Source organism: Schistocerca gregaria, chromosome 3 (genome assembly GCF_023897955.1).
Source record: "Schistocerca gregaria isolate iqSchGreg1 chromosome 3, iqSchGreg1.2, whole genome shotgun sequence".
Lineage (NCBI taxonomy): Eukaryota > Metazoa > Arthropoda > Insecta > Orthoptera > Acrididae > Schistocerca > Schistocerca gregaria.
The window spans coordinates 605,923,720-605,937,281 of NC_064922.1; the positions used below are offsets into that span (position 1 = coordinate 605,923,720).

General features: G+C 42.2%; 1 protein-coding gene across 3 annotated transcripts in view; it reads left to right on the forward strand.

The window, feature by feature from the left end:
• The window catches only part of LOC126353851 (fatty acyl-CoA reductase wat-like), a 221,693-nt gene that overhangs the window by 140,741 nt on the left and 67,390 nt on the right, over positions 1 to 13,562 (forward strand). The gene's annotated exons all lie outside the window — the stretch shown is intronic.

Sequence of the window (13,562 nt, forward strand, 5' to 3'; positions counted from 1 at the left end):
CTTAAAGATTTGTTGTTAAGAATTTGTACGATACCATATTTGATGTTAACACTTTCAACGTCATAACAACGTGTGATGTTAAGAATCGCCGTTTTTAAATAATATTTGCGTTGCATCTTGGGGTTTCTTACGACATCATTGGTCAAAAACGACGGATGGTATTTAAGGGTCTGGTTTACCTGCTAATTGTGCCCTCTACTCAAGCTTTACAAGATGATCCAGGGATGTCTGAAGGAATTCGTAACACTGCAGAGACGAGTATCAAGTTGCATTCAAATACGGAAACGATGTGTGATATAGCTCCTTCAAGAGATATGAGGGTTGATAAATTTAAAATGTACCATGCTGAAACAGTATTGTATTTCGTGTTAAGGTAAACCACTTGCGGAACTTGAGATTTGGATTTCAAATACTAGTACCTACTAAGAAAATATTTCCTGCTGTAATCAGTGCCCATTTTATACCTGCCTTTCCGTTAAGCAGTTGTTGGTAATCGGTAATTTTCCAAACTATTGATTCGATCTTTATCTGTAGCCACTTACATTTTCATGAAAGGTGGGAGATTTTCTAAAGAGCTTTCGCTTCTTGTTGGCTATGATGTATGTTCCTGCTGAGGTCATACTGTAACATCCAATTATGAGGGGATCTTCAAAAAGTAATGTACCGATTATTATGGCAGTACAAGTAACTTTTACTGAATGTTGCTCTACATTTCACAAGTGCCGCAATAATACTGTTTTTCAGCATAGTAGCCAAGCCCCAGTATACAACGATGGAAATGTTTTACGAGTCGTTCAGTTGTTCGACGACAGAAATGGGGTTGGTGGATGAAAAAGGATCACAGATCTATCCGAGAACCGCTGCGTGAACGTCCTTACCGTTGGGAAACATATTTCTCCACCAAATGTTTCGGCTTGCCAAAAAGATGAACATAGTGTGGTGTAAGATCTGGACTTCCTGATCAGCATAATCCATTTCTTTGTAGTTTGGTTTGGTTGATTCGAGGGAGGGGACCAAACAACGACGTCATCGGTCCCATCGGGTCAGGGAAGGAAGTCGGCCGTGCCCTTTCAAAGAAACCGTCCCGGCATTTGCCTGAAGCGATTTAAAGAAATCACGGAACCCCCCCCCCCCCCAAAAAAAAAAAAAAAAGGCTGGCCGGAGCTGGGTTTGAACTGTCGTTCTGCCGCAAGCGACTCTGTTGTGGTAACCACTGCGCCGCCTCACTCGGCCATTTCTTTATGGTCTTGGTCAAATTGATGGCACCATTTTACTAGGACTCGACGCGACGTTGCATTTCGTCAGTATACTACCAGAATTTCACGGTGAATCTGTGTGAAATTTGACCTTTTCGCCAACTGTCCGGCGTACTTCAACTCCGGAGGACGTTTACAATTGCCGCGCCGTTTCACTCGCGCACTGTAATGCACCCATAGAAAAACGTTTCCCGGATGCACTACTTTTTCCACGTGTCGCCATGTGAGGATACGTCCAGTACTGGTCGCTTTGGTGGTCCATATTTTATAGTGTGGGGAGGCATAATGTTGCCTGGCCGTACTGACCTCCAAATTTTTGAACACGGTACTCTTACCAGTCAGTGTTATGGTAGCACTGTACTCCTTGCCCATGTGCCTCTTTTATTGGGTGCATTCGGCCATGACTTCAGTTTTACTGGTAACATTGCCGACCCCATGGAACAGCGTAGATGGAGAAGATCTTGGAAAGCGAGGACATTCGGCGAATGGACAGGCATGCGGTTCCCCCGACATTGACACGTGTTGCAGCATGCCCACTCTAAAGTCCGTCCACCAGTTGTCGACGGTGCTCACGGAAGAACGGAACACCCTACCAATTTGCGGAAAGTGCATTGCCGTCCGTTGTGATCACACACTCTATTAAGAACCACATCCTGATTTTTGTAATGCCCTGCGAACCATCATGAATCGCGGCAACTTCAGTGTAAATACTGTCTTTGAATAAAACTATCACTCCTTTTCGTCTCATTGCGTCATTCTTTCAGTTACCATCTGTACTATACAATTCTTCATGTGTGTGGTCCAAATTTCATCGGGCATTGTTAGCTAGGAGTGATACACCATGCAAAAGTTACTTTCGTTCTCTAGTTTTGCGCACCAGTGTATTAACGTAGTGACGCTTCTCAGCGGTAGCTTAGCATCGTTACCAAAATCATTCGTTGTTCTTATTGTAACCTTCTGGTCATTAACTTGTAATCTGAACTTCTTCTGTATGGAGCAGTGATTAATCCTAGTCCATGTTTCTTCTTTTATTTTTCTACCACACTTAGGTTTATTGTTGTTCAGGAGGGCAAGGGGCCAGTTTTCAGACTAGCGATAAAAAAATGCGTTTTAGGTAAGAAACTAGTTTTTTTTACCTTTGTACGCATTATAACATCTTCATTGGACTCAATACGGTTTCCAGCACCAGTTTATATAGATGAGATCACATGTGAAACAGGATCTCAGTTCTGTAAACGGTGCAGGTATACGATTCGTTGATCAAAGCCGTCAGTTTTGCCGACAAGCTACATTTATCGCCCAGATATTTATAGCTGTGCATCCACGTCCGTACCACGAAGCGCTTCACCTTGTGGTAAATGTTTATGACGTCATGTCTCCTGAATTCCCTGACGTATATTGATATAATGTTGTAGGTTCATTCAGCGGCGTATACGGATACTGCCTGCGAAATTTGTTGCGAAGAGAGTTAGTGGCAAAGAAGAAACAAATTTAAACGTCTTGCATGATCCGCCAGTTTTCCACGCATGTCATTGTTTATTACATCACATCTCCTGAACTATGTGTCGTACAATGATACAGTTTTGTATTTAAATTCAGAGATGTGTGTGGTACTGTCTGTAAGATGTGTCACGACCGCAGTTGGTAGTAAGGTGGTAAAAAATTATAACGTCATACTTTATGCAGTACTTTTACTGCATGAATAGCAGGAAAACAGTAGATGATAAACATTTTTCCTTTCACCATTTTGTAAGGATTTTCAGTGAGAAACATTTCGTAAAAGTTTAAAATTATGCATAAAGGTTGTTGCAAGTTGCTAAGTGCCCTCATTCTCAAATACCAGATCTATAAAATCTGGGAATTCACGCATAGCGGGATAAGCTTTTTCACAAACCAGCCCCACCTCTGTGGTAGGTAGGCGCATCTTACACCCACAGTGATTGTCGCCTGACAGTAAGGTATGCGTGTGCACAATTTAGTTGAAATCGGTCCAATGGTTCAGGAGGAAATGTGGAACACACACACACACGCACACACACACACACTAACAGACATACAGGCACACTCACGCACATACAAACGTACATTTTTATAATATGTATGATTTTTGGCAGTTAAGATCGCTTGTTATTCTTTTCACGCCGCAGAACTGCATAGTCGTCAGTTCTTGTAATACAATTTGCAAAATATTATCAAGAAAAATCCCTTTCGCATGTCAGAAATCGCTGGATATCTTTTCCGACAGGTGAACTCGATTTCGCCATTTTTGGCGCTTGACGCACTAATTGCATTCCGCACTCTCGGTTTCGCACAGTGGAGAGCCTACTGATGAAACTGACGACGGACTGTAGCGCTTCTAGAATTTTGCGAGTTCACGTAGTCGAATAAATACTGGTCGGTTCCGTGAGACAGGATTACCCTTTCTGTCATGCACAGACTGCAACATCCAGTAGCTGTAGGCGTCGAGTAGCACCATCTAAACTGGTCGGTCGATGGTGTGCCGCTACTTGGCGCGGTTGCAGTGTTACAGCTCTGTGACCAGATGCTGCTGACACTCCACTGTCAAGTCCCAAACGATGCAACAGTCTTCCTGGACTTCCTTCCAAGGCCCCTCCTCACTTGTCTTAGTTCCAGCAAAACTGTTACGCTACCTAGCAGACTCTCAGGAACGGCCATAGATGGGTGTGCAACAACTGGAGGCAGACTTTCCGGTACTCGCAATGCCGGACACACGCTTGCCTCGTACTTGAAACACCCTATAATATATAATTACTCTTTGTTCTGACGTGTCTATGTCGTTAGTTATTTGATGAACTTCAAGACGCTGGCCGTCCAGAGCCATGCTGACTGTTTTATCGAATTTTTGAACTATGATCGCAGTTTTTTTGGGGTATTCTTTATGTATATCGATTTTTCAATTATAACTGAAAGCGAGGTTTTGATTATTATGTAATTAGTGTAATACTAGAACTCAAGCACATATAATTAATTTTAAATTAGATGTGAAATGACTTTTCGAGTAAGTTCTCATCCTCAAGTTAAACATCCCGTCGATAGTGCAGTCTTTAGAGATGCTCAGGATAAAATATACTCGTGTTTTCACACATTAAAAGTTAACAAAGACCAGACACTAAAGCGCCCTGCTACACAGTCTCTACCTTACATTAAAATTAGTCCTCTCCACGCGCCATCGGCCCCGTCGCGGCCAGACACCTTTCTCTTCCTATACAGCGTCCTCTTCCATCATGCTACTCACGGTAAACTTACAGGGTCTGTGACAACAGAGTGATGATTACCAACTCTGACTGAAATTCCTTTGGTGATAAATTGTCCAAAACAAGGAATTTTATACCAACAAGTTATTCAAGATTTGTAGTTGAAGGAAACATAAAGGAGACTAGTTTAAAAAGCTGCATAAACGTAAGTGTTCCAAAAATAAAGAATTTACTAACAAAACAAAATATCATTGGTATCACCTACATCTCTGGTGCCAAATCGAGACCTTTCCATTTTTCCCTGCTATTTTTTATTTTTTGAATGTATGTTCCCTTCATTACAGCACTGTTATGATTCAGCATCTACATATATAAGCCTCTAGGCATCTTTTGTCCTGTGGCAGAGGGTACCTTATACCACTACTATTCATTTCCTCTCCTACTCCATTCGCGAATAGAGTGAGGAAAAAATGACTATCTGTATGTCTCCGCACAACCCATAATTTCTCTTATCTTCGTGGTCCTTACGCAAAATGTACAATAGTGGCAGCAGGATCCTTCGGCAGTCTCCTTCAAGTGGCGGTTCTCTAAATTTTCTCAATAGTATTTCGCGGAAAGAACGTCGTCTTCCTTTCAGGGATGCCCATTTGAGTTCACGAAGCACGTCAGTAACACTCACGTGTTAATCAACCTTTCCGATACCAAATCTAGCATCCCGCCTCTGAACTGCTTACATGTCTTCCTTCGTTGCCCGCAGCTCGTGGTCGTGCGGTAGCGTTCTCGCTTCCCACGCCCGGGGTCCCGGGTTCGATTCCCGGCGGGGTCAGGGATTTTCTCTGCCTCGTGATGACTGGGTGTTGTGTGATGTCCTTAGGTTAGTTAGGTTTAAGTAGTTCTAAGTTCTAGGGGACTGATTACCATAGATGTTAAGTCCCATAGTGCTCAGAGCCAGTTGAACCAGTTCTTCCTTCGTTCCGACATGGTGGGATCCCAACACTCGAGCAGTGAAGTCACACTAGTATTATGTATCTTACAGGTGGATCGCACAACGCTAAAATTTTCCCAATAAACCAAAGTCGACCATTTGCCTTCCCTACTACCGTCCTTACGAGCTCGCGATCCTTCAGTAGTGTTGCAGCTCAAGTACTGTTTTGTCAATCTACTAGCAGTGCAGTGCAATGCCAATTTGTTACGATATTTTTCTGTTAAATCAAGAATGTTGTAATTTTTCTACAGCAGACTCAATTTTTCACAAAAATCAGTTTGAAAATTATGTACAATAATATAAAATTATTTTTATCTTTGTAAATCTTGCTCGCCTCAAAAATATGTTTTCATTGTAATTGCCCACTCATACACTTATATGCAGGAAACTGTGTACAATTGTAATTTAATCAGTTACGGATCTGGAAAAATCTAGAATTTCTTGCTGTGATATATTGTTTGTCACACGCGCCAGAGGTTAATACGTCTTTGTATATACGCGGAGTTGTAAGTTAGTCTTTATGCTGTGGACAGAATGTGCGGCATGTTCGTCTTTTATGTTGAAAACTGTGATTTGTATTGAAAATGCACTCAAAATATTTTACGGGCTTATTAACTGAGGACAGTGATTTGTAACGAGAATCTGTTCAGTGATGTGTACAAAGCTGATGCATAAATTCCATTGGTTGTCACGCCTGGATGGAAATAAACCGAAATTTGATGAAAATGTGAATAAGTATCTTCACTAATGTTCGACAATCCTGAATCTTCACATCATCCCCCCAAGGGAAACCAACGGTAGGAATTACAAAAGCATCCAGAAAATAATAGGAATATTAAAACTTTTTGCTCATCGTAACAACAATTTTAGAACTGTGTCATAACATTTCTGTTTCCCGTATTGTACTACTACCCATCTGCGTAGCTATATGACTAGCTGAAGAGTTGGAGTTCTTTATCAACAAACTACGTAACAATGACTTTTAATTGGACATAGGGAGCAGCACTGTTACTCGTACACCAAGTCCCCTGAAATTCCCGAGTGATACCGCAGCGCACAGTTAGAGTAGCTAAAACGAAATGACGCAGTCCATTGATGAAATGCAGAATTGTGCAGTTACTTGTTTTCTGAATTAGAAGGAGGAAAGCGCGTCAACAATACATATTTAGTGCGTGTTAGTGTACGTCAAACGGCGATGGAGATAATCAGTGGTTAGCACACTGCACTAGCAATCAGGAGGACAACGGTACACATCACCGTCCAACCACCATGATTTTGGTTTTCTGTGACTTCTCTACATTGCTCCAGGCAAATGCCGGAATGGTTCCTTTGAAAGGGCACGGCCGATTTCCTTCCCCACCCTTCCCTAATCCGAACTTGTGCTCCTTCTGTAAAGACCTCGTTGTCGATAGGACGCCAACACTAATGTTCCTCCCTTGCGTCCTTGTATGTCAAGCACCATACCATATGACACAGCAGGCGCTTGAAGTCTTGTAAAAACATGTTTGAACGACGTAGAAGGAAGTGGTAGGCCATCTCTCCGCGATGAACGGGGAATCACAAGAGAAGCGGTCTCGCTACGCGGTGAGCGTTGTATCACAATCGAGGTGACAGTGGAAAAAGTGAAAATAAGTTTGGATCAGTCTCAACGTCTTGAACGACATTTGGAAGATGACAGTAATCACCGCCCACCACATTCATGAATGTACAAAAATCCCGCGCGCCGAGGCAGCATCAGAAATGTTGCCGTTCTTTCAAGCCAATCCAGATGACTTCTTTAGCCGCGTAATCACGATGGACGAGTGCTGGGTGTATCACTACGAACCGGAGAAAAAGAAACAAAGGGACTTGCCACGGTCTAAGATCGTGAAGACCCAGTCATCACCGAGCAAAGTTGTGGTGTTTGTCGGGACTACTACGGTGAACTGCTAACAGATGACACTCGTATGGGACGAACTGTTACAGGAGCATACTACCGATGCCCTCTGACGAGTTTACCGAAGGCAGTCAAGGCGAAGGGACGCTGGAAGCAGTCCGAAGATTTTTCTCCACAAAACATCGCAGCTCATTCTACACACGACCGACTTCTGCCTCTCCCCCCCCCCCCCCCCCTCTCCTCATCCCGTCCACTCCCTTCTTCTCCACATGACACCCAGTGAGTTCCTCCTCTTTCCTCGGATGAAGAAACCGTTCCTTGGCAGGCATTTCCAGAATGATTTTCATGTTCGAACGATTCCCGAACTGCCAGAACGGAGCTTCTACACCCGAGGACTCCGCCACATCCATCGTCGAGAAGATGTGCCGCATTGAAGGGTGGAGAAGCAGAGAAGTTCTAACATCATTACTAAGTTTCGTGAGAGCGGTTTTGTTTTTTTGAAGTGATAATTAAAACTTTAGCATTTCTCGTAGTAAGTCGTAACAGGTGGGAGAAGTAATGCCGCAGCTGACCGGAGAGTGTAGAGTGGAAAACCACGCGGGGCCCTTGGCCGTATTCGGCTCAAGGGCGGGCAGTGGCCATCCAGCTCAGAAGGTCAGGCGCGGCCGCTGCAGCCGCCTGTTAGCCCCACTGTTACGTCACAATGTGCTTCGCGTAGTAATTTTCCTTTCTATACTTTCGTGGGTTTTTAATTTAAATACTACGATTTCGTTGCAGCCTTCCTGTTACAGCTACGAAATGGAGAGGTTGTCACACCAGATCCCCAAAATATTGTGAGTTCTGATTTTCAATCCAAAACTGCATGATTTCACAGATTTGCGTTCCTCTTAATTGCTTGCCATTAATGGTCAAATAAAACAGTTGCTCCGTATAGGATAATTAACTTCTTTTATAACCAAAAACCAAAATAGTGTTCCAATATACAGCATGGTCCATTGACCGTGACCGGGCCAAATATCTCACGAAATAAGCGTCAAACGAAAAAAAACTACAAAAACAACTAAACTTGTCTAGCTTGAAGGGGGAAACCAGATGGCGCTATGGTTGGCCCGCTAGATGGCGCTGCCATAGGTCAAACGGATATCAACTGCGTTTTTTTTTTTTTTCAAGTAGGAACTTACATTTTTTAGTACGTATTCGCGTAGTCCGTAAAGAAATATGAATGTTTTAGTTGGACCACTTTTTTCGCTTTGTGATAGATGGCACTGTAATAGTCACAAACGTATAAGTACGTGGTATCACGTAACATACCGCGGACGGTATTTGCTTCGTGATACGTTACCCGTCTTAAAACGGACCGTTTACCAATTGCGGAAAAGATCGATATCGTGTTGATGTATGGCTATTGTGATCAAAATGCCCAACGGGCGTGTGCTATATATGCTGCTCGGTATACTGGACGACATCACCCAAATGTCCGGACCGTTCGCCGGATAGTTACGTTATTTAAGAAAACAGGAAGTGTTCAGCCAAATGTGAAACGTCAACCACGACATGAAACAAATGATGATGCCCAAGTAGGTGTTGTAGCTGCTCTCGCGGCTAATTCGTACAACAGTAGCAGACAAATTGCGCGAGAATCGGGAATCTCAAAAACGTCGGTGTTGAGAATGCCACATCAACATCGATTGCACCCGTATCATATTTCTATGCACCAGGAATTGCATGGCGACGTCTTTGACCGTCGTGTACGGTTATGCCACTGGGCACAAGAGAAATTACGGGACGATGACAGATTTTTTGCACGCGTTCCATTTAGCGACGAAGCGTCATTCACCAACAGCGGTAACGTAAACCGGCATAATATGCACTATTGGGCAACGGAAAATCCTCGATGGCTGCGACAAGTGGAACATCAGCAACCTTGGCTGGTTAGTGTATGGTGCGGCATTATGGGAGGAAGGATGATTGGCCCCCATTTTATTGATGGCAATCTATATCGTGCAATGTATGCTGGTTTCCTGCGTAATGTTCTACCGATGTTACTACAAGATGTTTCACTGCATAACAGAATGGCGATATACTTCCAACATGATGGATGTGTGGCACATAGCCCGCGTGCGGTTGAATAGCATATTTCATGACAGGTAGATTGCTCATCGAAGCACCATAACATGGCCCGCATGTTCAAAGGATCTGACGTCCCCGGATTTCTTTCTGTGGGGAAAGTTGGATTTATCATCGTGATCCACCGCCAACGCCTGACAACATGCGTCAGCGCATTGTCAATGCATGTGCAAACATTACGGAAGGCGAATTACTCGCTGTTGAGAGGAATGTCGTTACACATATTGCCAAATGCATAATAGTTGACGGACATCATTTTGAGCATTTATTGCATTAATGTGGTATTGACAGGTAATCGTGCTGTAACAGAATGCGTTCTAAGAAATGATAAGTTCACAAAGGTACATGTATCACATTGGAACAACCGAAATAAAATGTTCAAACATACGTACGTTCGGTATTTTAATTTAAAAAACCTACTTGTTACCAGCTGTTTGTCTAAAATTGTGAGCCATATGTTTGTGACTATTACAGCGCCATCTATCACAAAGCGAAAAAAGTGGTCGAACTAAAACATTAATATCTCTTTACGGACTACGCGAATATGTAATAAAAAATGGAGGTTCCTATTTTTAAAAAAACGCAGTTGATATCCGTTTGACCTATGGCAGCGCCTTCTAGCGCGCCAACCAAAGCGCCATCTGGTTTCCTCCTTCAAGCAACACAAGTTTCGTTCTTTGTGGGTTTTTCGTTTGACGCTTATTTCGTGAGATATTTGGCCCGGTTACCATCAATGAACCACCGTGTATAGCGGAAAAACTTGGAAAGGCGAGACATTGTAGTAAATATTTCCACACAATTCACTGATCCCACAGGTCCCCTTTTGTACTTCAGATACTTGATTTTAGGTAAAACATAGCTGGAAAGAGGATAGAATAGCACATTTAATCAAACAGGCTTAGTATCGCAGTCTACTATTGACCAACGATCCCCGTAATTCTGGCTCGTTATATAGAACAGCAGACACGTACTTTCAGACAAACAAAATATTAATCATAATAAATGAAAAACGCTAATTTTATTAATCACATACATTTTGTCGACGAGATGATTAAAACATTATCGCTACTCTCTCCCGCAGCCCAGCCGACACGGTAGCTCAGCATGTTCAGTCAGTGAGCTGTTTTGCCTCTGTAATAAAAAAAACTGAGTGATAGGATCAACAACGAACTTGAACGAATGTCATGTGACGTCAGCAACGAACAAACACAACGATCAACAACGAAAAAAAGAATAAAAAGCGGTTCTAGGCGCTTCAGTCTGGAACCGAGCGACCGCTACGGTGGCAGGTTCGAATCCTATATCGGGCATGGATATGTATGATGTCCTTAGGTTAGTTAGGTTTAAATAGTTCTAATTTCTAGGGGACTGATGACCTCGATGGTAAGTCCCATAGTGCTCAGAGCCATTTGAACCATTTCGAACCATATTGTGTGATATCGGTGGAAGGGAGACCTTTTACGTGTAAAAAGCTATTGAGTGTTTAACCCGTACATTTTACCAATGAAATACGAGTAGGACAACCACTTTTGTTCAAAATGGCTCTGAGCACTATGGGACTTAACTTCTGAGGTCATCAATCCCCTAGAACTTAGAACTACTTAAACCTAACTAACCTAAGGACATCACACACATCCATGCCCGAGGCAGGATTTGAACCTGCCACCGTAGCGGTCGCGCGGTTCCAGACTGTAGCGCCTAGAAACGCTCGGCCACCCTGGCGGGGCAACCACTTTTGTACTTTCCGACTTTTTCAATTAATGTAATGTAACAAGAAAAACAATCACTCGTTTATCAGGTAACTATAGACATCCGCGAAACGTAAGAGGCACACCAAAAGATGTTACTATAGTATATTTCAGTAAATCTTAAAAAATTATACTTCTTTATAAGATCGCTTAGCTATTTTTCATCAGATCATCCGTTTTTCTCGAATAGTAGGCAACGAAATGGAAAATGTGATTTGATATTTCGTTTTTTAAAATTTAGTTTAAATGTATAAACAGTTCTGTGCTAACGCCTTATAAAGAGGAACAGAATCAATGACCATATTAGTTAGTGTTGGGTACCTGAGATCCAAACGTACGTCCGTAACACTTTTGTTTAGACATTTCGTACCTTGGCCATGTGGATATGGTTGTTTGAAGTATCGAGTCATTGTTGAGTGCCCACTTTTCAGACACTCGCCAAGGGGTTGGGATTTGGATAGGATGTTCACATATGGGAATATTTTCAAGGAGGTTTCCATAAAAGTCCCTAGAATATCGGTCAGAGTCAGGAAACTGAGACTATATGAATTTAGTGCTAAGACAACACTGTCTCACTCACAAATACATAACGTAGACTCTGGGTCTGAAAGCAATCACTCATTAATATTTGGATTGCCCTCTGCGTCAGACGTTATTTGGCTTCCGTTTTCCTTTCCGTCGGTCTTCTGATTAATTCGATGCGGCCTGCCACGAATTATTCTCCTATACCAACCACTTCACCTCAAAACAGCACTTGCACCCTACGTCCTTAATCATATGCTGGATTTATTCCTGTCTCTCTCTTCTGCCATCTCTCCAAGTACCACGAAAGCTATTTCTTGATGTATTAACACATTCCATGTCTCTTTTTCTTGTTAGTGTTTTTCATATGTTCCTCTCCGCGTTGAACCTGTGGAGAATCTCCTCATTTATTGTCTTATCAGTCCACCTATTTTCAACACGCTTTTCTGGCAACGCAGGAATATTTCCTCTTTTCTTGTGTTAGTCCTTAGTAAGTCTTCCTTGCTACGTACGGCATGTGTTTATCTTTGTGTACTTCGTGCTCCTCAATTTTGTTGTTAAGTGTATCGCCAATCTTACTTCTGTTTATCCTTATTACTTTCGCCTTTTCGGGATACTATCAATCCATTCTGTGTGCTGATTAGACTCGACATTCTTTTCAACAGGTCCTGCATCTCTCTCACTTTCAGAGAGGATATTAATGTCGTCAACGAATCCTATCATTGATGGACATCGATTCTGAATTCTGAACCCTTTCGGTAAACATTTATTTCGTCATTGCTTCTTCGGTTTATAGATTGAATAGTAGTGGCCTGTCTGATGCCCTTTCTAATTCGAAGACTTTGTTCTTAGACATCTATTTTTATTTTTCTATCATGGCTCTTGTATATTATGAATATAACCAGTCTTTCTACATTACTTACAGTCATTTTCCTGAAATCTTTGAACATCTAGCATCCATTTACATTGCCGAACGCTTTTTCCTATGAATGTGTCTCGATTTTTCCCAAATCTTGCTCTGTTATCGAGCGCACTGTCAGACCTACCTTACTGATCCCTTTTCCTTTCCTAATGTCAAACTGATCATTTTACGTAACCTTAATTTTCTTTTCTCTTCTTGTGTATGTCGGTTTTTGGGAAGACCTTTCAATTTCTGCACTTGAGCGCCTTTGGGGTCCATCTCAGCTTGTGCCGCTTTGGCTTTAAACCGACTCAGTCAAATCTTAAAGCAGATCATTCATTGTCAAAACTCGGTTAGCTAGCAACATCTTACGAGGTGTTTCTGGAATAGCTGTGTGTAACATCCCCAACATGGAGACCACTGAGAAAAAAGGAGCAATCTAAAGCGAAATCCCTCGTTTTATTACAACAGATGGATTTTTCAACTATTACATAGTCATCTTCACTGCTAAAAATTACAAAACAGGAGATTCAGGAACAAATTTAACATAGTACCGCTAAGTGCAAACATAAGAAACGCACAGTTACATACCATGTAACAACACATGACATAGTGTCATGTAGTAAACAACACCGTTTATTATGTGATACTTTGGACTAATGTTATGTGCTGTTACATGGTGTGTAACAACACGTGGCACTTTGGACTAATATCACATGTTGTTACATGACTTGTAACTGTGCAGTGCTTATGTTTGCACCTACTATTCGTTATTAACTATCTTATGTCTGTTCCTGATGCTCCTGTTTTGTAATTTTTAGCACTAAAGATGACTATGCAATAACTGAAACCTAGATCTACTGCAGTAAAACGACGGATTTGGCGATTGATTGCTGCTTTTTTCTCCATTGCCTATCCTCAAAGATCGCTGG